We start from the raw sequence: 23,141 nt of genomic DNA, 5'->3' as shown, positions 1-23,141 counted from the left end.
CATGATCTCACCAGTGCCACAGGGATTCCAAGGACTGGTGAGCAGGTCCGTCACCACCATGCAGACCTGAAGAGACGTAAGCAGGACCAATTGGACCTTTGGATCCAGGAGGCCCGGCAAATGCCCAACGCCCCACTACTGAGTAAGTTACATTTAATTATGTATGTAAAAAATTAAACTAGCTGATATTATGGAGATGTGTATTCCAATATTACTTCATTTATATTACATCTGCAGGTGTCCGTTCTGCGAACCGCAGAGCCTATGGCGATAGGCTGGTGCGGTTGCGCCACCAGGCAGGTCAGTAATCATCTCCCAGTAACTGTAAAGAAATATAAAAGTATGACAGTTAGCAAAAGAGTGCAGTGTAGTCACTAAGTAATAAAATGTGCAAGTAACAGTGTAAGAGTGTTTGCAAGTATTGCTTGATTACAAAAGTGTGTTGCAGTCTGTAATCCAAACAGAAAAATGAAAATGTCTGAAATAAAGATGCCCCACCTGTAATATAATAGTACACAACCTGCAGCAGGCTGAAAAGTACAGCTGCAGAAGATGAGCAAATCACATGTGTAAAATATATCCCTGCTTAAATACTGAAACATGACAAAAGTGAGACTGCTGGAAATTATTGTAATAACTACAGGTAAAACATGTCAATAAAGCCTAGAAGTAAGTACCATCCTGAATAGTAAAATGAAAACAAGTGAGAGAGTGTGAGAAAGAGTTATGAATTCACCAATAAAGTAGTAATAACCCCTGAATAAAGTATACTGCAGTCAGTACAGAATGAAATGAATGTGACAAGCAGAACCAAACTGCGAAATGTGTTCAAAGTGTTGCTGCAGCTGGAATGTGTATCCCAAAATCTGGATATGTTGCTCTCAGTCTGCAATATGCAGATAGCATGATTGTCTGAAATACCAAACATCCACAGTTGTCTATAGCTATATAAAGCAAATGTAGCAGGATGATGTAGCTGAACAAAGCCAAATATGAACGTGTATGAATAACAATAAAATGTATATTGATGTAGCAGTAACAGTCCTATCACCAAATTGAAGTAGTTATCATATAGGAAACTGTAGTTAGAACAGTAGTGTATATATATTTGCAGCTATTAGAAATGTACAGCATATGTATTGGTATTCGAAGGTGTTAATAATATTTTCTTCACCCCACCCTATAACCACATATAATCCATTCCACGTGAAATTGGTATGTGCAATCACAATTAACACCCCTGGACATTTGTCCTGTTGGGTCATAAATATTTGCATGTACGTTGATGTATCTGCCCTGTTCATACATCCAAACCTGATGGCCTGTTGCCATCAATCAACCCTGCATGTTGTTGGACTGTGTATTGCTGTTCAAATTATGCATGTGTTATGCTCACTGTTCAATGGTGTGAATATCTGGGTGTTTGGTTAATGGGAATACTAATGCATGCTGTTACAACCAATTGTGAATGGTATTGTATGTTACTAACCCAAACTGTCATGACATAATGCAAAACATAGGACGACAGGGAAGGCGGGTTCCAGTGGACCCACCTCTCCCACCTCAGCTGGCGAGTGCACCTGGCACTAGTGCCCAGTCTGGACCCTCCTCCGGTGGCCCTGTGCCAACTGTGGGTGGAAGCGCTGCAGGGGATGGGGCCCATCCCCCCTCTGCAAGTGTGGCCGGAGGAGAACCACCACTCACCCTCCATAGCGTCCAGACTGTGGTGCGTAGGGAGATCCGGGACTCTGTTCTTGGGACCCTACGCCAGCTTGAGGCACAGGTGGCACAACTTACGGGCATGCCTGTTGCCCAGCCTACACAGCCTCCAGCACAGCCCCATCCTGGGCAGTGAAGGAACAGTGGCAACTGCCCATGGGTGGGGATATCAGTTCCACTGTTGCCATCTGTGGGCTCATGGGCTCTGGATATCCAAACATCTGTCCCCGTCAATTGTGCAACCCCCCACACGTGTCATACACCACCCCTGTATGCGTCTTGTTTGTCTTGTCTGTTGACCTACCCAACCTACCTCCCCAGCTATAGACTTCCTTTACCTGACATACCACTCTCACCTGAAAAAAAAAAAAAAAAGGGCACTCTGTACCCACAAAAAAATTATGCCCCATACATAGCTGCCCATTCCTCACACATGTCTGCTGGACATGGAAACTATCAATTACAATTGGCTGTAAAACAAGTATTATTGTTGTCCTGACACCTCTCTCAGGTGTGGAAGGTTTCAAATGTCACACCAAATTACAAACATATGCACAGCTGTTGCTGATGAAGAAATGGGCAGCTATGGGCCTTACCTACATCCCTCCTGCAAAACCCAAGCTTGTTTCCCTACTGTCTTATCCTCTTTGTGACCCCTTTTTCACCACTTTCCTGTCTCCCCATTTTCATTTCTTTCAAAGAAAATAGCGCTGGTGTGCGCCAGAGTAAGCACTATTAAGCGGTTGTAAGCGGGTGTGCGCGGAGCTGAACAGCAGTGCGCATGCGGGAGCTCCGCGCAAACCAGCGCTAACCCAGTTACAACTGCTTAAAAGTGCCTTAGTCACTCTGATTGACAGGTCCTGTAGTCAGTTCAAAAGCAAAATAAAATTCCACTGTCAGTCCCGAACCCAGGACCTTGGAAACAGTAGTCTACATGACCTACCACTAAGCCAGGACTGTTATACAAGAACATTGTGCTAAAATAAATATATCATGTAATAGTAGGAATGAATGTAAAGGGAATATAGGATGTGTAGTACACAAAGCATGTCATGTATACTTACTGTCAAATCTAGAGGATTTCTATAATAGTAGTGTGTGAACAGAAACAGAGAAACAGCCATGCTAGTTGGTAGCTAGTAGGTAATAATGTCAGTTAATGTACATATATAAATGTATGTATATTTACATATATATATATATATATATATATATATATATATATATATATATATAAATAGTTGTAGGTGTCAGTGTGCATACACACTTAGTACAGGAAACAGGAGAGAGAAATGGAGAAATGTGAATCTACAACACAGCCTGCATCATGAGAGAGATACTAACCTTTACACTCACAGAACAGTGTCCACAGCATACCAGCATGGTCCCTGCCCTTACAATCTGAAAGGGCAACACCTATCTCACATACCCTTTTATAGCACTGTCCTGAAATCACAGTGAGAACTGCAATCAGTACACAACTGGCTGCATGCAATTAGCAAATGCTGGCTTACAATTGGTGCAGATGCCATCACATGGACTTATGCAGATACCTACAAAAGCATCCTGTACTCCCACTCCACACATGCAATACTTTCATTGCACAGTCTGGAGGCAGAGAGAGAGAGAGAAAGAAAAAAAGAAAGAAAAAAAGAAAATAAAAACACAAACAAAAACCACATGTAAGACAAACTAAGTTGAAGCTGTCATCAGTGTCAGTACCAAGCTGGGCTAGCAGCAGCAGGAAGCTGTAGTAATGGTAACGTAACCAGCTGCGATAAACACAGGTAATGTAAAGTAACAAGTTAATAGTCTACATACTGTGAACCCTCCATATGTGTCATAGGTCTGTATCTATAGGTATGTCCATGTGATAAGTTGTGTGCACGTAGTTTCACCCAAAGGGGATGATTATACATTACATGTCATTCAGTGTTAGGCCATGATCCTGGCACCAGTTGTCCGTTTCAGTGAGGCCTGTCTGTAGGATGTGTGTGTCAGCTGGTGTAACGACTATGGTGCTTAGTTCGGAGTCATCTGGGAACTTTGTCATCCACAACCCGCACATGTTTGCTTTCACATCTGAGAAGTAAATGCCAAACAAGAGGGGTCTTAGGACAGAGCCCTGTAGGATACCACATGTGACTGGCATTGAGTCTGACATGGCTCCCGCAATATCGATATTATGGATTCTGTATGTCAACCAGTGTGCAACCCATCATGTGACATATGTAGTAGCATGTAAGCTAATGAGCTTGTCTATGATGCCTGAGTGGAGTACTGTGTTGAAGGCCTTAGGCAAGTCCAGGTAGGATGTATGGACTGTGTTGCCCTCATCAATGGCTGTAGTGACTGTCTTGAAAGGTCAACCAGGTTCAAAAGGCAGGATCAGCCCATCACAAAGGCAAACTGGGTGGGATCAAGTGTCTGCAGGTACCCAGTATCGCTGTATATGCGTCCCATAATGAATCATTCCATAGCTTTGCAGACCAGGCTGGTTAAGCTTATGGGGCGGTAGTTCCCAGGGTCAGTAGAGGTGCCTCCTTAGTGGAGTGGGACCACTGTTGCTGTATGCCAGTGTTCAGGTACCTATCCCGTAGTACAGCCAAGGTTAAATATCAGTCTTATATGTGGTTGTATCTCCTCTTGGAGTTCACGTAGCACACATCCAAGGATACCATCAGGTCACATTGATGCTGTGTGTTCTGCTTTGCTGAGGGCGGCCCTCACCTGGACATCTGAGATGATAGGGAGGTTACATTCAGCTGTGATAAGTATTTCTAAGTGTGGGGGAGAAGGAGGGGGGATACGTGCACTGAACCTGTCTGCCAGAATGTTGCCAATATCTGTGTGTTCAGTGAATGTTAAGTAGGTGTGTAGTAACTCAGAGCATATCTGAGGCATTTGGTCCATATGTCTAACATAACTGAAGAAGGCCTTGTGGTTATCTATAGTGTTCGTGGCCATTTCCTCCCAGAGTAGGCCGTGGATGTTGTTATGAGAGACCGTAGCTTATTACCAGTGCTGACCACAGATGCCTTCCCTTTATGTGAATCTGCTCTATCCTGCAGTAGCCTCCTTCTATCGTTATACAATCTGCCTTTGGCTGGGGTCCACCAGACAGGATGCCTAACCTTTGTGCATAGGGTCTGGGTTAGAAATGTATGTGCATGTTCCATGCATTCTTTGGGATGTCCGTGGGAAGCATTCACAAAGGGGTCAGCAGTGTGGGTTGTGGCTTCCACTGGCCCAGTGGGCTGCATGGATACCATGTCAGTCCTAACAAGTGAATATCTGTCTAATCACATATATATCAAAGTAGTCTACTGTGCTGGTGGTGGTGGGATATGTATATCCAGGCCGAGTAATTTGTGTCCAGATCACACTAGTGGATGGTGTTCCACATACAGTACCTTGGTATGAACCCCCAGAGTGAGGTTGTGCATTGGACCTGTCTCAGTGTGCTGACCGATGGGGCATGCTACTGTGTTGTATGGAATGTGGCAGGTATTGTTGCACAGGTATTGGCTGAGCACTGATATCTGGCCATGTACTTGTGTACCCACCAAGAGACACACACGTGCTACATATGGGAGTAGTAGTATATCACTACAGTTGAGTATCATGTATAGTATGTGTGCCATATATTGCTGACATAGTCTGCTGATATCCTGTTTGTGTTCTCTTCCAGGGACATGGCGCGTCAGCGAAATCCTGCCTACTCTGCTGCAGAAGATGAAGAGATACACCAGAGCCTGGTGTGGGATTATGACATACTGTTTTCCCGCACCAGCCAGAATCAGCAGGAGAGGGCTGTACTGTGGCAAGACCTTGTCCGTAGGGTAAATAACACTGGCACGCATAATAGGACATATGAGCAGGTATGACATCACTGCAGTGATTTAATCAGACATGTCCGTCAGCGTGCGTCGGATATCCACAGGCAACAGGTCACCACAGGAGGTGGGGTGGCCACACACCCCCCCTCACCAGACTGGAGGGGCTACTCCTAAGTGTTGTTGCTCTAGCCCAGGAACATCCACAGCAACACACCTGCATTATGATGGAGGCTGGATCCACACAGCAACATGGCATGGAGCATGCAGGTAATATGCCATATGTACACTTGACTGTTCTGTACACTGTTAGTTTATGCATGTGTAAGGTGTGTCCGTGGTATGTAGCTGTCAACATAGTATGTAATTGTGCAGGTGTGATATTGCCAATATCAGCAGCCGACATGTGAAAGGCAACTGGTGTACTACTGCACTGTATCATATGCAGTATCAATGGCACAGTTGTGCCCACTGACATAAATACCCTCATTTCTGCAGGTCCCTCCAGTGTTACAGCAAGGCAGCCCATCCATGCTGGTGAGTGTGTTTTAACAATACCTATAATAGTCCTGATAGTGCTAGTAATACTAGTGTAACTTAGTAGTGCTCTGTGTGTATACTGCGGGGTGTGCATGTGTGCATGTGTGCCTGTGTCCACGTGTGCATGTCTGCCTGTGTCCACGTGTGCATGTGTGCATGTGTCCACGTGTGCATGTGTGCATGTGTGCCTGTGTCCACGTGTGCATGTGTGCATGTGTGCCTGTGTCCACGTGTGCATGTGTGCATGTGTCCAAGTGTCCATGTGTGCACGTGTCCACGTGTGCATGTGTGCATGTGTGCATGTGTGCCTGTGTCCACGTGTGCATGTGTGCCTGTGTCCACGTGTGCATGTGTGCATGTGTGCCTGTGTCCACGTGTGCATGTGTGCATGTGTGCATGTGTGCATGTGTGCATTAGTGCATCACTGGTAACATTGTGTAGACATTGTAAACTGTGTTTCCTGTCTTCCTCCCACAGGTTCAGGTGCTGCTCTGGTGTCCTGCAGCAGGGAACCTGAATCTGGTGCCACAGGTACTGATAATGATGATATCTGTGTAATGGCACAGGAAGGTGTGTCAGGGTCTGTCATTGGTCAGCCAATTGACAGTACACAGCTGTCAACCCCATCATTGCACACAGTCATCCTGCCAGTACATCTTATGTCACCATTTTCCCTAGGTGATGGACAGGATACAGTGGGCATTGACCAGGGTAATGTGGTATCTGTGGCACATGCTTCCCCACATAGCAGCCATGGGCTGGGTCCTGCGATGGTACCACACAGACAGTTGCCCATGGGTTCTTGTGGGAGCATTCGTGGGCTTACTGCCTCTGGCAGATGTGCCCAAAGAGGTCTGTCAACCTCAACTATGTTTCGGGCTGTCATGCAGGCACAGTCGCGTATGGAAAGGTACACCAGACAGGGTCTGAGGGAGCTGAGAGCATGTCGCACAGCCATGACTGACAGTATGCGTGACATCGCGGATGCTATCCATAATTTCACCGATGTCATAGACAGACGTTGTGGGGACATATTACAGCAGTTCCACAACCACATGTCCATGAGCCAGGGCAATGGTGGACGGTTGTGGCGTCGACGTGGCCATATGCCAGGAACAGCAGCAGCTGGCAGTCAGCGCGGATGACAACAGGCCCGCTGATGCCCCCATAGTGCCAGCAGCAGCCCCAGCAATGCTGGGTCTGTGCTGTCATCGGAACGCCCCAGGAGACCATGTGCACGTGGCTCTGGACAGTCCCAACAGGGACCTGTGTCCAGTCAACACACTCCCGCTTCTGATGACAGTACCCAGTCTGGCTTAGTACCGGATATGGTCCGTAGCACCCCTGCCAGGCACAGGTACCGTGTCAGTGCCCACAGACACTGATCTGTATGACCTGCAAGGTGCAGTCTGTGGCTGTCCACAAACTCCAGTATATGGCAGCCATGAGGTGGAACTGTGTGCATGCATACACACATGCGAAATGTTAACACCTAGGACTACCACATACATGCACACACTGCACCAACAGTGCCCCACCCTGTACTGCTGTCCCTCACCAACACACATACACACACATGTCAATTGGTGGTATCAGTGGCAGACACAGGCATACCTAATTCACACCCTGTGCATATGATGAAACTGTGCCACCTCCTGCAATCTCCAACATCAGTGCAGGAACAGGTAAACACATTGCTGATGCACAGGGTGACTACATAGAAGTGTATTACTAGTATCATGTTGGTAACAGTACAGTGTGCTGATATGACTGTGTGTATATCCCAGCATGCCTGATGCAGTAACTGTATGACTATCCTGAATTGTTATCTACACCCATAGTAAGTACCATAGTGTAACAGCTGCACATTATTGCATACCGGTGGTAAGGATGTCAACAGATAGCCACATACATAGGTAGCACAGGGGAGAAGCTAATGCAAGTAGTGATACGCAATGATGGACATGTACAGTAATGGTGGCATGTTGCCCACAATGACTATGCAATGTGGATGTTTGCGCATGTTGATATGTGTGCAGTACCAATGTAATACAAATCACAATTAACTATGACATAATATCAGTTCTGCCATGGACATCTGAGCTGTGCATTTCTGGGTACATGTTGATAGTGCCTACATATTTGCACTGTTACCTACTGTAAGTGTTACCCCTTCTTTGTTGTACAATGGACTACTTCCAGCCCTGCTTACTGTAGCTTTGTTTGCATGCATGTTTGCTTGGGGTTTCCTGGAACACTGCTTCCACCTGCAATGCAGAGTTACAGAGCTTCTGTGGACTCCTAGTGACATCTGCATAGCGTACTATACGTATGTCAGGTTTCCACATGACAGAACGTCACTGTCTGTCCTGTTCGCATGTACATTGCCTGTGACACATTGCACATGACTTACCTGGCATTTACCCACGTGTGCAGTCATATATGCCAGTGCTATGAAATCAGTAGCAGTACACCCACACATACTCACCTTCAGTATGTAGTTCCCCATTGGCCCTATGTGTTGGTAATCACCATGTCAATCACACTACTATGGTAGCATGTGCAAAGGTAACCTGAGAATCACCTCTATGGTCCAGTTGTGGTTTATGTGAGTCATGTGGCAATGTCACAGCTGCCACATGTATGCAGTCAACCCTCTCCCCTGGCCAGGTACGTACAACACATGTGTGGGATGCCACCACATAGCCAATCTGGGGACTGAGCACTCTGAACCCAGTACTGCCATACCCTGTCAGGTGGCATGACATACTACAGTGACTACAATACCAGTCTGACATAGACCCGCACTGACAGCAATCCGAACATACTGGGGCATACTTGGAGACTCAGAATAGCATCCTGCCTGAGCATCACACACCTCCGCAGCTGGCACACAGGCATACGTTACATCGGAACAGAGCACATGCCACACATGGCACAAACATCCCATGTGCCACACACTCACAGCCTGTAGGGCTACACAACACACCTGCTACAGATGTGCCAGGTACCTCTCTTGGCCGCTGCAGTGGGGTCCCGCTCAACAGGTTGTACATGGTGAAGGTCACAGTGATATGCCCGTGGGAAACTATGGTCCACCACAAAACACATGCATACAGGTCAGTCAGAGGCATGGACACATATGACTCAGTCATTGTCCATGCCACTATAGATGACCTGAGACATACCTCCCTGGACTACATGATAGGGAACATAGAAGGGATCTCTCAGCATGTTGCACGGACCAGTATGAGCCTGATCTTGGTTGCCATCATACCCTCAGCAGGTATGCTACCACAATATGTAGGAAGGGTGTTCTATGTCTACATTCTGCTCAATCTCCAATGTCATTCATAGGGTATCCAATGGCTGTCAACGTGTGCTTACATGCTAGGGAAGCCACAATGATTTGTGAGGGGCAGCTTGCACGTGACACCCATGGGCTATTGTATATTGGCGAAGCCCCTTGATACACACATAGTGCCTTTTGCTGCAGGACATGGATTACATAGCCACCTACGCGGGTATCACACAGGATAGGGCACTAACAGTGATGCTACACAACACCAGCAGTGTACACCGCAAGATGCATGCACTGGACACTGTCCTCAGCATGGTGAACTGCAATATCTGTGCAGTACGAGATTCCTGATTCACGGCTCACAGGGGCAACCCATCACTGCCAGGTTATACCTCATACCATGCCTGTCATCCCCTACACATGTAACACACAAGGACAGGGGGGTGGTATCTCAAGGCACCACAGATACACACACTTCCAGGTTGTTGGCACAGCACAAAGCATCAGGGCCTATCCATGAGCAGCTAACAGTGTGTTGGACTGCCTTCTGGTTCATAGCCTGGCACACACAACCCTCCCATACACAGGAAACCCACCTGTCCTCCCTAACAACACTGGCAATATGACAGTCTCTAGAAATGTCTTTATATGGCTGGACTGCATCCAGCCAAACATTGTGCGTGAGCATTACTGTAGCTACAATACACTAGCTGAAAGGTTCCCAGCATGTAGTCACTGAATTGCAGTGGAACAACATGTTACCACTCCCACAATGGGTGGGAACATGCAGCACCTGTTCATCGACTACTTGTAGACTATATGGCCCAGACCACATGTGTATCCCCTGCTGTTGGTATTATACCATATACAACCCACACTGTATAGACACATACCACGTGCGGCCCCTGCACAGTAAGACACAGTCATAATGTTATGCATTGCGAATACCATTTATCCACTTGAGGCACGTGTCAGACATGGTAACTACTGAAGATCACAGGTATATATGTGTATGTGTCACACACATACATCATGTGTGCATTGCCATTGCTGGTTTAGGCAATGGCATGCATTGTTATGAACAACAACCCACACATGGTCATATTGTGTGACACAACCACACGTGGCAGTTGTGGGTTTCCAAAACATACCTATCTGTGCTCTGACAGTGGTAATAGACCCAGTAGCGGAACGCACTATTGGCATTACTGGGCAAGTAGCCCTGTTTGACTGTACTGATAGTGTGGTGACATCCCCCTGTGTTTACTGGGGGAATATGCAGCATCTGGTGTATTGCAGTATTTGCCAAAAGGATCAGTTCTCTTACACTTGCAATTACACACACCCTACTACCCCCCCCCCACACCACACACACACTTGCAGGATTCATACCCCTACCTAACTATGTCACGACACGTGAGAGAGACACATGAGCGAAGTGCACTATTTGGATTACTAGGAAGTTCCTCTTCTCCAGCTGTACTTATAGGGTGCTGACATCATCAGTGTTTGGAAAGGGTAATGTGCATCATGTAGTGTATTCTCCTGATTGCCAAAAAGCACGTCTTTCATACAGAAATACACACACACAAACTCCCCTTATCCAAACACACACACTTTACATTTGCAGGTTTAAAACCCCTACCTATTTTATGACACTTGAGAGAGACACATTAGCAAAGTGCGCTACTCGGATTACTGGGAGGCTTCCCTTCTCCAGCTGTACTTATAGTGTGCTGACATCATCAGTGTTTGGAAAGGGTAATGTGCATCATGTAGTGTGTTCTCCTGATTGCCAAAATGCACATATCTATCATACAGAAATGCACACACACAAACTCACTTCATCCAAATACACACACTTGTCATTTGTAGGTTTCAAACCCCTACTTAACTCTGTTATGACACTTAAAAGAAATGCATTAGCAGAGTGTGCTATTCAGATTACTGGAAAGTTTCCCTTCTCCAGCTGTACTTATAGGGTGCTGACATCATCAGTGCTTAGAAAGGGGAATGTGCATCCTGTAGAATGTTTTCCCAGTTGCCAAAAGGGGCATTTCTCTCACACAGACTTGCACACACACTAACACCCCCTCCACCCACACTGGGCAGTTGTAGGATTCAAACCCCTACCTAACTATGTTATGACACTCGTGACAGACGCATTAGCAGAGCACGCTATTCACATTACTGGGAGGTTCCCCTTCTCCTGCTGTACTTATAGGGTGCTGACATCATCAGTGCTTAGAAAGGGGAATGTGCATCCTGTAGAGTGTTTTCCCAGCTGCCAAAAGGGACATTTCTCTCACACACACTAACCCCCCCCCCTCCACACACACTGGGCAGTTGCAGGATTTAAACCCCTACCTAACTATGTTATGACACTCGTGACAGACATATTAGCAGAATGCGCTATTCGCATTACTGGGAGGTTTCCCTTCTCTTGCTGTACCTATAGGGTGCTGACATCATCAGTGCTTAGAAAGGGAATGTGCATCCTGTAGAGTGTTTTCCCAGTTGCCAAAAGGGACACTTCCCTCACACAGACTTGCACACTCAACAACCCCACTCACACACACACACACACACACACACACACACACACACACACACACACTGAGCATTTGAATGGTTCAAACTCCTACCTAACTATATTATGGCACTTGAGGGAGACGCATTAGCAGAGCGCACTATCCGAATTACTGGGCATCTGTTCTGCACCTGCAGTATTTATAGGGTGCTGACATCTTTATTTCTACAGAGGTATGTACATCTAGTACTACCTGTCAGGTGGGAGATAGCATATATATGCATTTGCAGCCACCTACTTCAGGGTCAGAGATGCACATCACACTGGCAGGTTATGTTCTATACCATGCTTCATGACCACAGGACCTGTAACACACAACACAACCAGTCCAGAACACCACTCCCACATCCAGGACACACACTTTGCTTCCCTGGGAACAGTGCCGGGATATGCAGGTGTTCACATGCACCATTCCAGTTGTTAACATCAGGTACAGGCATATTGTGTGTGGGAACTACTCAGGCCTCTACAACATTACCCTACAGCCACAACAATTTGTGGGTCCATGTGCTATGGCAGAACCACTCACCACAGCCACATGGGGGAATACATATTGCACCTGTCCATCTGCAACATGGGTACTCACTGTTCCTCACCAGATGTGGACCACCATTGTTGATATCTGACCATACCCACCTTTCCCTGGACATCCATATCCCATCCCCACACCCAGGCAAGGTTGTCACTGCAAACAAACTGTATTTTGCACAAGCAGACTCTACACTTGTGAAGACTGGGGTGGACGACTTCAAAGGACCCATGCTGGGGGACTATACTGGCCACTCTGCATAATCCCTGACAATTGCATTCTATGAGCATGTGTAAGGTTTGCATTGATCATGCTATCCCACATATACCCATGACCACTCCACAACAGGACACCTGTCAGGTGTACACCAGCCATATATTAGCCATCCAACAGACAGAGTGAGCTAATACATTGCAGAGCTGTAGCCCACAGTGGGAGGACATCTCTGAACCGTACCGGCACAACACTTCAATCCCACATAATCATCACAACACAATGTTGACAGTGGAATTGTCCAGACAATGCAGATAGGGCTCCTCTCAATCTGTTATTGATGCCCACTTACTGTTAGAAGTCCTCAGCAACCCTCTTCCAGCACACACCAACAACATGGATGTGGCTTAGCACATTCAAACCCTGGGATCTCCACTGTGTCCCTGCTTGACAGAGGCACAGCACACTAGCCTCACACGTTGCCTTATGTGACCTACTTTACAGTGGCACAGTAGCCTACTGTACTGGGGATGCAGATGCCAAGCACACTCTGGCTAAGCTGTCATTCCCTAGGGCAAACAGCCTAGTATTGACCTCTACACCCATATGTTTAATTGTCAGATGCACAATATTTGTTGCTGTTAGACTGTTTGCAGGTCTTTATTGCCACAGCATTCCCTGTTCCTACGAACAACTTGTTTATCTGTGGAAGATGTTTCAATATGAGGGCGATCCACTATATCACTTATGTCTCTGTAGTCATTTACTGTGTGCACTGGGCAGATTGCTATGTTATGGTTGGTTCCTGGAATGACACGTACAAATACCAGATATGTGTGGCCAACTGCTAAACGGAGATATGGCCTAAGTGTGCGAGCATTCCCAGTTCAGCCTTTCCATGGCATGTTGTCTGACATATGCCTCATTTATCAAAGTGTGCGAGCATGCCCAGTGTGAGCTTTCCATATGTTGAACTCTGCGGTCCACCACATATTTGGGTGAGTGTGAACTTCAACAATATCTCACATTTATGGTTGTGTGTTGGGTGTCATGTTGTGTACTTACTGGCCAACTGCTTCATGTCTGACCACAACAGGGATTATACTGTGCCTGCAGGGATTGCATGGGATACTTTGTATACAGTTGTCAACATCCTTTCATAATGACCTAACACTGTAGCACTGTACAGTGTACTGGTTCAGTACTTTCACTGTGGTGGACAGTATCCTGGGCTTTAGTCCTATCACTGCTTGACATCTTCATAGTGAGCACTACAGACTGTGTAGGGGCCAGTTGTGCACATATGACCATGTTGCATTATGTTCAGATATGGACTACCTACACCAGGCTTGTCCAACATTGGTAGTGTATTCCACAACATAGGTGGACATTGGCAAACAATAGCGATGTGCCCTAGGCCATTTCTGATGCTAGTCAGAGAGTGTGTTTGTCCTTCGACACACATTGTAACTGGAGTTTGCCATGACATATATCATGGTTAGTATACTGTGCCTCCATCTACCTGTGACATAACAGTGATACCCAGGGTAAACCTACCATCTCCCATCCACTCATCAAGATTCCTCTTGAGGGGTGTCGATGGGTGACTCTCTGGCTAACCTGTACTGAGAGTTTACTCAAGAGTGGGGGTGGCTTCTGTGTTATGGATCATTCAGTACAGCTTGTCCTATGTATGTCAGTGCTGGGGTTCAGGTCTCTCATGTGCATAGCTCACTGCCATTCAGATGGTACAAGGTGCAGCATGTTCATTGATTCCAGCTTGGACATGGCTTCATACATCAGGCACAGCTTGCCTCTGGGTGGGCAGTATGGCAGTGTGTGGAGCTGCAGTTTGTTTAATCAGGCAACACATGGCATCTGTTCATGCTCTTTGCTACTCCTGGTGAGGTACTGTTGTGGACTTTACAGTTGATGGAGGTGTCTGCTGAGGTACATCCCACAGGGGCTATTGTAGTCAATTGTGACGCTGATGAAGGATGACTGCAGAGCCACAGTGACTTCCCCTTATCTAGATCTGACAACCTTCATGATTGGGTGGGTATATGGTATGTTTCTGTGAACACTACAGCCACATGTTTGTCCAATGCAGGATATCTATCACCTTGTGTCCCCAGCTCTCTCATTACATGTTAGGTACATAATGGGTTAACACCTGTGTGGTAATTGGTGGGCACTTACTGTATATCCATGGTGGTTGTCTATACACATTTCTGCAATTATCTTGCTGACATGGCTATGGCACCAGTTCTCTGTTTCTGTGTGGCCCTTTTGTGGGTTGCTTGTGTCAGCTGGGGGTCAGATATGGGGGGCAGTTTGTACTCCTCTGCATACATGTTCAGTCACAGTCCTTCCATGTTGGCCTGTACCTATGGGACATATATACGGAATGGGGGAGGTCCCAGGACCAAGCCTTGTGGGATGCCACTTATATCTGGTTTGTAGTCTGACATAGATGCAGCATGTCTGACCATGTCAGCTCTGTCCTTGGTCTGGTTTGCAACCCCTCTACTGACATAGGGGTTTATATTTAAGCTGGTGAACATATCCATACTGAACACGTAGGGTATTGTCTGGAAGCATTTTCACGGTCCAGCTACGCTGTGTAGACCACATTGCCCTCATCGATGACCTTAATGACTGTTTCAAATGGGTCAAACATGTTTAGGGGCAGGATCTGCACTTACGACAGCCACACTGGGTAGGGTCCAGTGTCAGTAGGTCCCAGATACCTTTATGTCTGTGGTACATGCTGATCCTTTCCATAGCTGTGCAGACCAAGCTTGTCAAGATCCTGGGGTGGTAGTTTGCAGTATCCATTCAGGCAACACCTTTGTTGTGAAGGACCACTGTTGTTGTACACTGCTCTTTGGGTACATATCCTGTGGTAAGGCTGACATTGAGCAGTAGTGTGATTTGGCATTCCATTCTTCTTGGAGTCCATATTGGCCTCAGCCCAGGACACCATCTCATACCTTTGCTGCTGTGTGCTTTGCTTTGTAGATGATGGCTGTTACCTCAGCATTTGCAATGTCATTGGGCCAGCAGTCTGCTGGGATAGATATTTTGCATTCTGGGGGGGGGGGGTTGCACTGCACCTGTCAGGTTGTATGTTGGCAATATGTGTGTGTGTTTGGTATGTTGTTTGTAATATCTGTGTGATTCGGAGCATATCTGTGAATTCCCAACATGGTTCCTACCATCAGTTGAGTAAGCCTTGTGATTATCCTTAGTGTCCTGTACAATTTGTATCTTCATAAGTTCATAGGTTTATACTAGGCTATCCACCCTAGGGCATTAGTAAGCCTAGCCAGAGTGTGTGTGTCTTTCGCCCCTTGCTATGTGAATATTATGGCCATTTATGATTTTCTTTACTGTGCCTCTGTCTGGACGTGACACAGTGAAGACCCCCAGTGTACATCTACGATCATCCATCCACTTGGCAATATTCCTGTTGAGGAGTGTCAGTGAGGGGCTCTGCCTAACATGGAGTGGGATCCTGTTCCAGGGTGTGGGGAGCCTGTGGCTTATGTATCTGTCCCTCCAGCACATCCTATTTCATTATGTGTTGAGGTTGACATCTGTCACTCTCACAGCTCCAATGGCTTTGATTTCCTGGGGTGGACATGGCGTTGTACAACAGACATGCAATGCCTCTGTGTAGGCAGTCTGTGACTGCATTCAGCTGGGGTGTCTACAGCCAGGCAGCATATGACATATATTTGACACCCTTTATCCTCTTGGTGAGGTACCTTTGAGGTCTTCCTAACCGCTGCAGGTGTCAGGTACGGTACATCCCATATGAGTCATTGTACTAGATTATGGGTCTGATAAGAGAACAGTACAGGGGTACAGTGACCTCTGTTGATGTAGATGTGAATCCTTTCATGATACGGTGTCCAATATAGACAGTCTTCCTAGCCACATTGGCATTGTGAGTGTCACATGACAGGTTACTGTCGACTTGTGTCCCTAGGTCCCTGATTACTCCTTGCATACATAATGGTTTACCACCTATGTGGTAATTTGTGAGTACCTTGTTTGGTATTTGGTGGGACATTCATACTGTCCAGTGTATTCAGAATGTCTGGGTGGGGTTCCTGTGTGTGAGAGTGTGGTCTGTCGCATGCTACAGACTGTACAGCAGTTTTGACTACAGTTAGGTGCACATGGGCGGTCTCCGCTGATTCGTGCATTGTCTGTTACCTGGCCGTATGGGTGTCTGTGCTGCATATGGATACTCCCCCTCCTTTGATGTTTTGGTCCAGGTGTTGGGGCCATAACGCATGATATGAGATATAACCTGGTAGTGCTGGTATGCTGTCAGTAGGCTTGCAGCAGGTTTCTGTCACTGCACAGACATCGATGTTCTCCATACTGGGAAGTGCCTCAGGAGCATGCATATTGCAGTTTACACATCTGGCATTGGTCAGCGTTACCCTTATGTTTCTTACCATTTATGTTTTCTAGGGTGGTGGGTTAGTCTTTTCGGCCTTGCCTAAGTACAGCTCTATGGTGGTGGCAAAGGCCTTATCTAGTATCCAGACGCCCAGGGGTAACAGGTGCAAGCCATCCCTGGAACAGCAGCATGGCTTGTCATACATGACATCTCAAGCAGACAGACATTAGATCCTCTTGGACTGACAGCTGTAATTGTGCCACCTGTTAAAGCTGATCATTCTGTGTTTGTACTGTGGCATCATTCTTGGTGAGGGTTGGATGCTGCAAACGGCCAGTGTCATACCGGTCTGGAGTACATACTCAGAGAGCTCATCCATGTCTCTTTTCATGTAGTCCAGGGAGGTACATCTCGGGTCATTCACACCAGCATGGACAATGAGTGCATCATATTTCTGCTTGCTTTGGGGTGACCTGCGTACTTGTGTTATGTAGCGTATTGTAGCAGCCTACAGGCAGCTTACTGTACCCTTTCCCTTGTTCAGTCTGGAGAGTGGGACAGCAGTGTGTCTGCCTATAAAGACACCTATTACAACTGTATCAGGCATGTTGTTTCTCCTTCTGGCCTGTGACTGTTTGGCACACCAGCTTTGTGAACTATGTGTTGCATGTGCTATGTTTGGAGGTTGTGGTTGCTTGGGGTCTGCTTTGGAGGCCTCTGTTGGTGTGGTGTGTTTGTAATTAGGGCCTCCGGGAATTTTTTTCTGTGTTTATGTGTTTGGTTTACAGTTGTGATAGGTCTATGTGGGACTGTGTTTGTGGTGTATGTGGTTACCTTCTCCTCCTGACTAGTTTTGACAGTACTGAGTTGGGGGAGCTCAGCCTCCGGTTTGAATAAATGGTTGCATCTCTCACATATATTTGTATTTATTGGGGGGAGTTGAGGGTTGTCTGTGTACTTGGGGCAGGTGTAACATTGCCTCAGGATTCACAGATTCTACTTGTTGTAGCTGGCCTTAGTGGTTTGTATGTGTGGACATATTTTATTGCCATACTACTGATCAGTGATTACTTCCCTTTTTATGTTTGCTCTATCATGTAGTAGCTTCCTCATTCTCTTGCATGGTTTGGTAATGGCTGGAGTCCAGCATGCCAGATGCCTGCGTGTATGGCATTGTGTCTTGTTGTTATGTGTGATTGCATAATCCAAGCATTTCTGGCTGTGTTCATGGAATGCCTGTATAACCCATATTCTGCACCTACACAGGGCCTTTAGTGGATTCCACATCATTTTGGAGGGGTGCAACTTATGCTTTACTCATGTTTTTCACTGTGGTTTTCTGGCCAGGGACTGTGGTCAGGATGTGTATATCCAGTGTGATTACTCTATGGTCTGGTCTTACCAGTGAGGGATACACTTCTCATCTTGCCATCCAGTACGCATGTTGCTGATTATCACATCCAGTATGCTTACCCCTCTTGTGGGAGTGGTACGTTGTTCCTGGGCATTTTGGTTTATGGATTCTGGGAACTCTTCTCCTACTGTGCTGGTGCTAGTATAATGCTCCCAGTGTATGTCTGGGTATTTTCAGTCAACCAATATAATGTGGTTTGGGGGGCTTGATATATTCATGTATTCCAGCATAGGCCAGTTGCAGTTCCTGGTGTTAGGACAGTAGTCTGCAGCAGGCTATATACTGGGAGGCGGTTTTAGCCACTGGTACTTGACCATGCCTAATCCATGCTGCTTCTTATTGTGGTACCAACATGGGGGTGTGGTTATCCTTGATAATTATTGCTAGTCACCCTCCTTTTGTAGCTTGTTCCATGTTTTGAGGCTGTACAGCACAGTATGAGGTGTAACCTGGTAGTGTTAGGGTGCTGATGTGAGCCTTGACCTAGTTTTCTATTACAGGACAGATATCAACATTCTCCATACTGTGTGCGTTTACACTGCATGCATCTTGCTGTTTAGATTTCTGGCATTGGGTAGCATTACATCTAGGTTCCTATCCCTTGTGGTACCTATGAAGGTGGGTTTGTGTTTTGAGACTTACCTATTCAGGGCACGCTGTGGGTACTGACAGCCTTTGCCAGTATCCATGGGGCCTGGACTGATAGGTGCATGCCACCCCTAGCAGGTGGTGCATCATGTCATGCTCAGCATGTCTTCCCAGGCTGAAACACATTGGCTCCCCTTTGACTAACAGCATTACTTCAGCCAATTATTGCAATTGATCATCCCATCATCATTTTGTGGCTTCATGCTTGGTGAGGGTGGATGTTAGTCTGGGTCCTCAAGTGTGCATATAGTACATGGTGTTACATTACTTAACACATGACATTCATGCCTCAGGTGGTGCTGCAGGGCTGCCGCTGTCGGATGCACATATTACACTCCCTGTACATGTTTGTGAGCAGGTCATGTCATTTTAGGCATCCCTGTTATTATTTGAGTGAGTCAGAGAGGGGTATCATTCCCAGGGTTCCTACTGAGCCAGTGTATGTGCTATGTGTTGCCTCTTTGCCAAGGCCAGGGCATGCTGGGCACACCTCCTTCTGCCTACTGGGGCAGGCTCAGGTTGTTCCTCCTCCGAGTCATGCTCTACCTGTGATGGCCTTGGCAATGGTGGGGGGCTGTGTGGCCCAGCCCTATGCTGGTCCTGCTGCAGCTGTTTTCGCAAGATCATATTATGTAGCATAGCACATACCATGAAAATTTGGATACATGTAGTTGGTGAGTACTGCAAGGCTCCACCAGATGTGTCCAGACACCGGAACCGTGACTTGAGCAGCCCAAACACACGCTCTATTACATTACGTGTTTGTGCGTGTGCCTCATTATGGCGTTCCTGTTCAGGTGTGTGTGCATTTCTGATAGGTGTCATCAGCCGCGGCTCCAGTGCATAACCTGCATCCCCCACTAGGTGTCCGTGTGGGATGTCCCCATTGACAAATGTCTGGTACAGCTGCGTCAAATGCCAGATGTGGGAATCATGGTAGCTCCCAGGGCAGCCAGCACACACATTCATTATTATGCCCTGGGCATCACACACGACCTGGCAGTTGATGGAGGGGAAGCCCTTGCAGTTAATTTAGGCCCTACCCCGCTCACCAGCTAGTGCTTTGATGCGTATGTGCGTGCAATCTATTGCACCCACTACCTCAGGGTATTCCGCTATTTGCTGGAAGAGACGCATATTGCTGGCCAATACCTCATGGACATTGGGGAAATATACATGATCACCGACATGTGCTGACATGGCATCCAGGAACTAGTGCAGTACCCTGGAGGCTGATGCCTGTGATATCCCCATCATATCACCAGTTGGTCTCTGGAAGGTACCTGTTGCTAGTATTCTTAGGCCAACACATACCTTGGTTTCCACTGGGATGGGTTCCCCTCTGTTGGTTCTGTGTGTGAGGCGTGGCCTGCACAGCTCGACTATTTGCTGCAGGAGCTCTCTGTCCACTCTATAGTGCTCTACTATCTCCAGCTCATGTAACCCGTGGTAGGTGACCCTGGGCCTGTACACTCTTCTCCGTCTCCTCACTGTGTGTTGTCTGGCACCATCTGCATTGTTACCACCCTCAGCAAGTCGCCTATGTCTCATTATGACAGCTATGGCAGCCCCTAGCATTTCTGCTCTGAGTTCAGCTTTTTCAGTTTTCACTTCTAATAGCTTACTCCTGTCTTGCAGTGTCTCTTGAGAGAAACATCCTGCACTGCTGTTTGCAGAGTTTTAAGTGCTGGGCTGGGCTACTATTCTGCCTGTGTAATTGCCTGCTTCTAATTGCTTTCACTTGCTAGCTCCAGCAGTATTCCCTGCTAGCTTCCTACTAATTCTGTTGCTTCCTTTTTCCTTTCTGTTTCCTCAGGGGGGAGCAACGTGCATACCAGCAGAAACACGCTCACAGTGGCTTACATGTGCGCACACATGCTTACACGGTTCAGGATCTGCCTATTCGGGTTAAAACGCGCGCACACCAGCGCAAACAGTGTTACAAATCTACCAACACGCTCCCACATGCTCAGTCTGCCTTACACACGCGCACACTGCCTTACTCGCACTTCATGGCGCGCACACGTGCACATGCACGCCCAGCAAGAAACTTTGGTGTAAGTAGCAGTGTACACCTTCCATTTCTTGACTTTCCCATGCTTATCTTGTGGCACTCCTCTTTCCATGATCTGTGTCTGTCATCTGTCATGTAACACTGACCTCCAATGAACTGCATTTCTTTCTACCATTCCCCCTGTGATGTCACCTATCTCCTACTCTATTCCTCCCCCTTATGTATCTCTTACACTACTCAGAATGTGCTCATTTGCTATGTGACTGTGGGATTCAGTATCCTAACCCTCATTTACATCAGATTGCCTACTAATGCTTAGTTACATGTCTTAGACTCAGCTTCCCCCCTTAGCAACCACTACACGGTGGCCATGTTGTTTTTTGGTCTGCTGGTCCCTCCATTGTCATTCCATGTATTGCATAAAACCCACACTTGTGGGTTTATAACCTTCATTTTTATGTTTTATACAGCGCAACCCGTTTGCACGGGGCTGCGTTGCGTTTAAACATCGGCGATCGCCGAAAAAAAATTATTTATTTTTCATATTTGCATCGGGGTACCTTGCCAATGGCCACATATTTGGCCATTGGCATGCTGCCTGACACATATGCACCCTTTATTTGGAGCTGACATGGCTCCGTTGTGGTTTTTGCAGAAACGTACTCAGTTGTCAACTGAGTACATTTCTGAAGCTAAAACGGCTCTTACATGGGCTGCTTTCTGTTTCGTGGATTGCTAATCTACCTCATTTGCATGCCTTTCGGCTGCAAGTGAGGTATTTAGCATGTCCACGCCCAGTCTGTGTAAGAGACGTTTTAGCTGGTCTCTTACATGGAGTTTCGGGCTGTTCCTGGATCGTGAGGCTTGCATGGAGTGTTATACGTCTCTTACACTCTGTGCAAGCCTTCGTGAATCCTGCCCATTTGTTTTCGCAGGAAGACAAGTTTGCCTGCACTCCCCAGACATCCTGCTAATTGTAAATGCCAATGTAAATGGGCAAAGTTAAGCTCCCCTACTGTACAGCAATCTCAATAAAACCCTGCAACCAAATGAAAAGATGATGCCTGTCAATCACAATAATTAGTAAACAGCAAAGGATGCTGAAATAAGTCTTCAAAGAAAAACTGAAATAAATGTATATGCAACCACTCACTTATTTACAAACACAAAAGTTAAGCATTTTTGTCTTAAATGGGGTCATCCCAAGGACTTCTTTGGAACACCTTTTTGCAGTGGGCAAGCTCCTCTGCTCTCCCCACACCCCCTGTTAATTATATAAACCAACTCCAAGATCGTGCTACAATAGGGAAAAAGGCAAATTCCCTGATCTCCACCATAGTGTTTGTTTGTGTCTTTCGGCTTTTCCCGGTTAGGGGTCGCCACAGCGGAACTCCGGTCCGCTAATTATTGGTAGTGGATTTTTACGTACCGGGTTACCAGCCTGACGCACAACCTTCAACGAAGGCACGCCCCATTAACGTATGCCTCCACACAGAAGACGCTCTATCTGAGAATCGAACAGGACATCTTGCTATGAGGCGACAATGCTACCACAGCACCATCACCGCAGTGTATCTCCACCATAGTGTAATCTGAATAAACATAGTCTTCCTGCACTACTTTACAGCCGACATATCAGACTGTTAACAAATTCGGCTTGATGTGTAGCCAGATGACAATCTGAAATGTGGACTAACTGAATGGGACCTATCTCACCCACCTTGGTCTGACTCTAAATCCTACTTACTACTCTTGCTCGTATTACGAGTTCACACCCCTCGGTACCCACATCTCTGTCACTAAATCTGCAGATTCTATCTTTAAATCAACAAAACTGTCAGTGTTTCTAATTCAGATGTGTAACTCCTTCACCCTCACTCTTATACTTTCTCCTCACATCTTTAATTGAAATGGTTCTCT

Source organism: Protopterus annectens, chromosome 1.part2 (genome assembly GCF_019279795.1).
Source record: "Protopterus annectens isolate FY-2018-M chromosome 1.part2, PAN1.0, whole genome shotgun sequence".
Lineage (NCBI taxonomy): Eukaryota > Metazoa > Chordata > Ceratodontiformes > Protopteridae > Protopterus > Protopterus annectens.
This window is presented reverse-complemented; position numbering follows the sequence as displayed.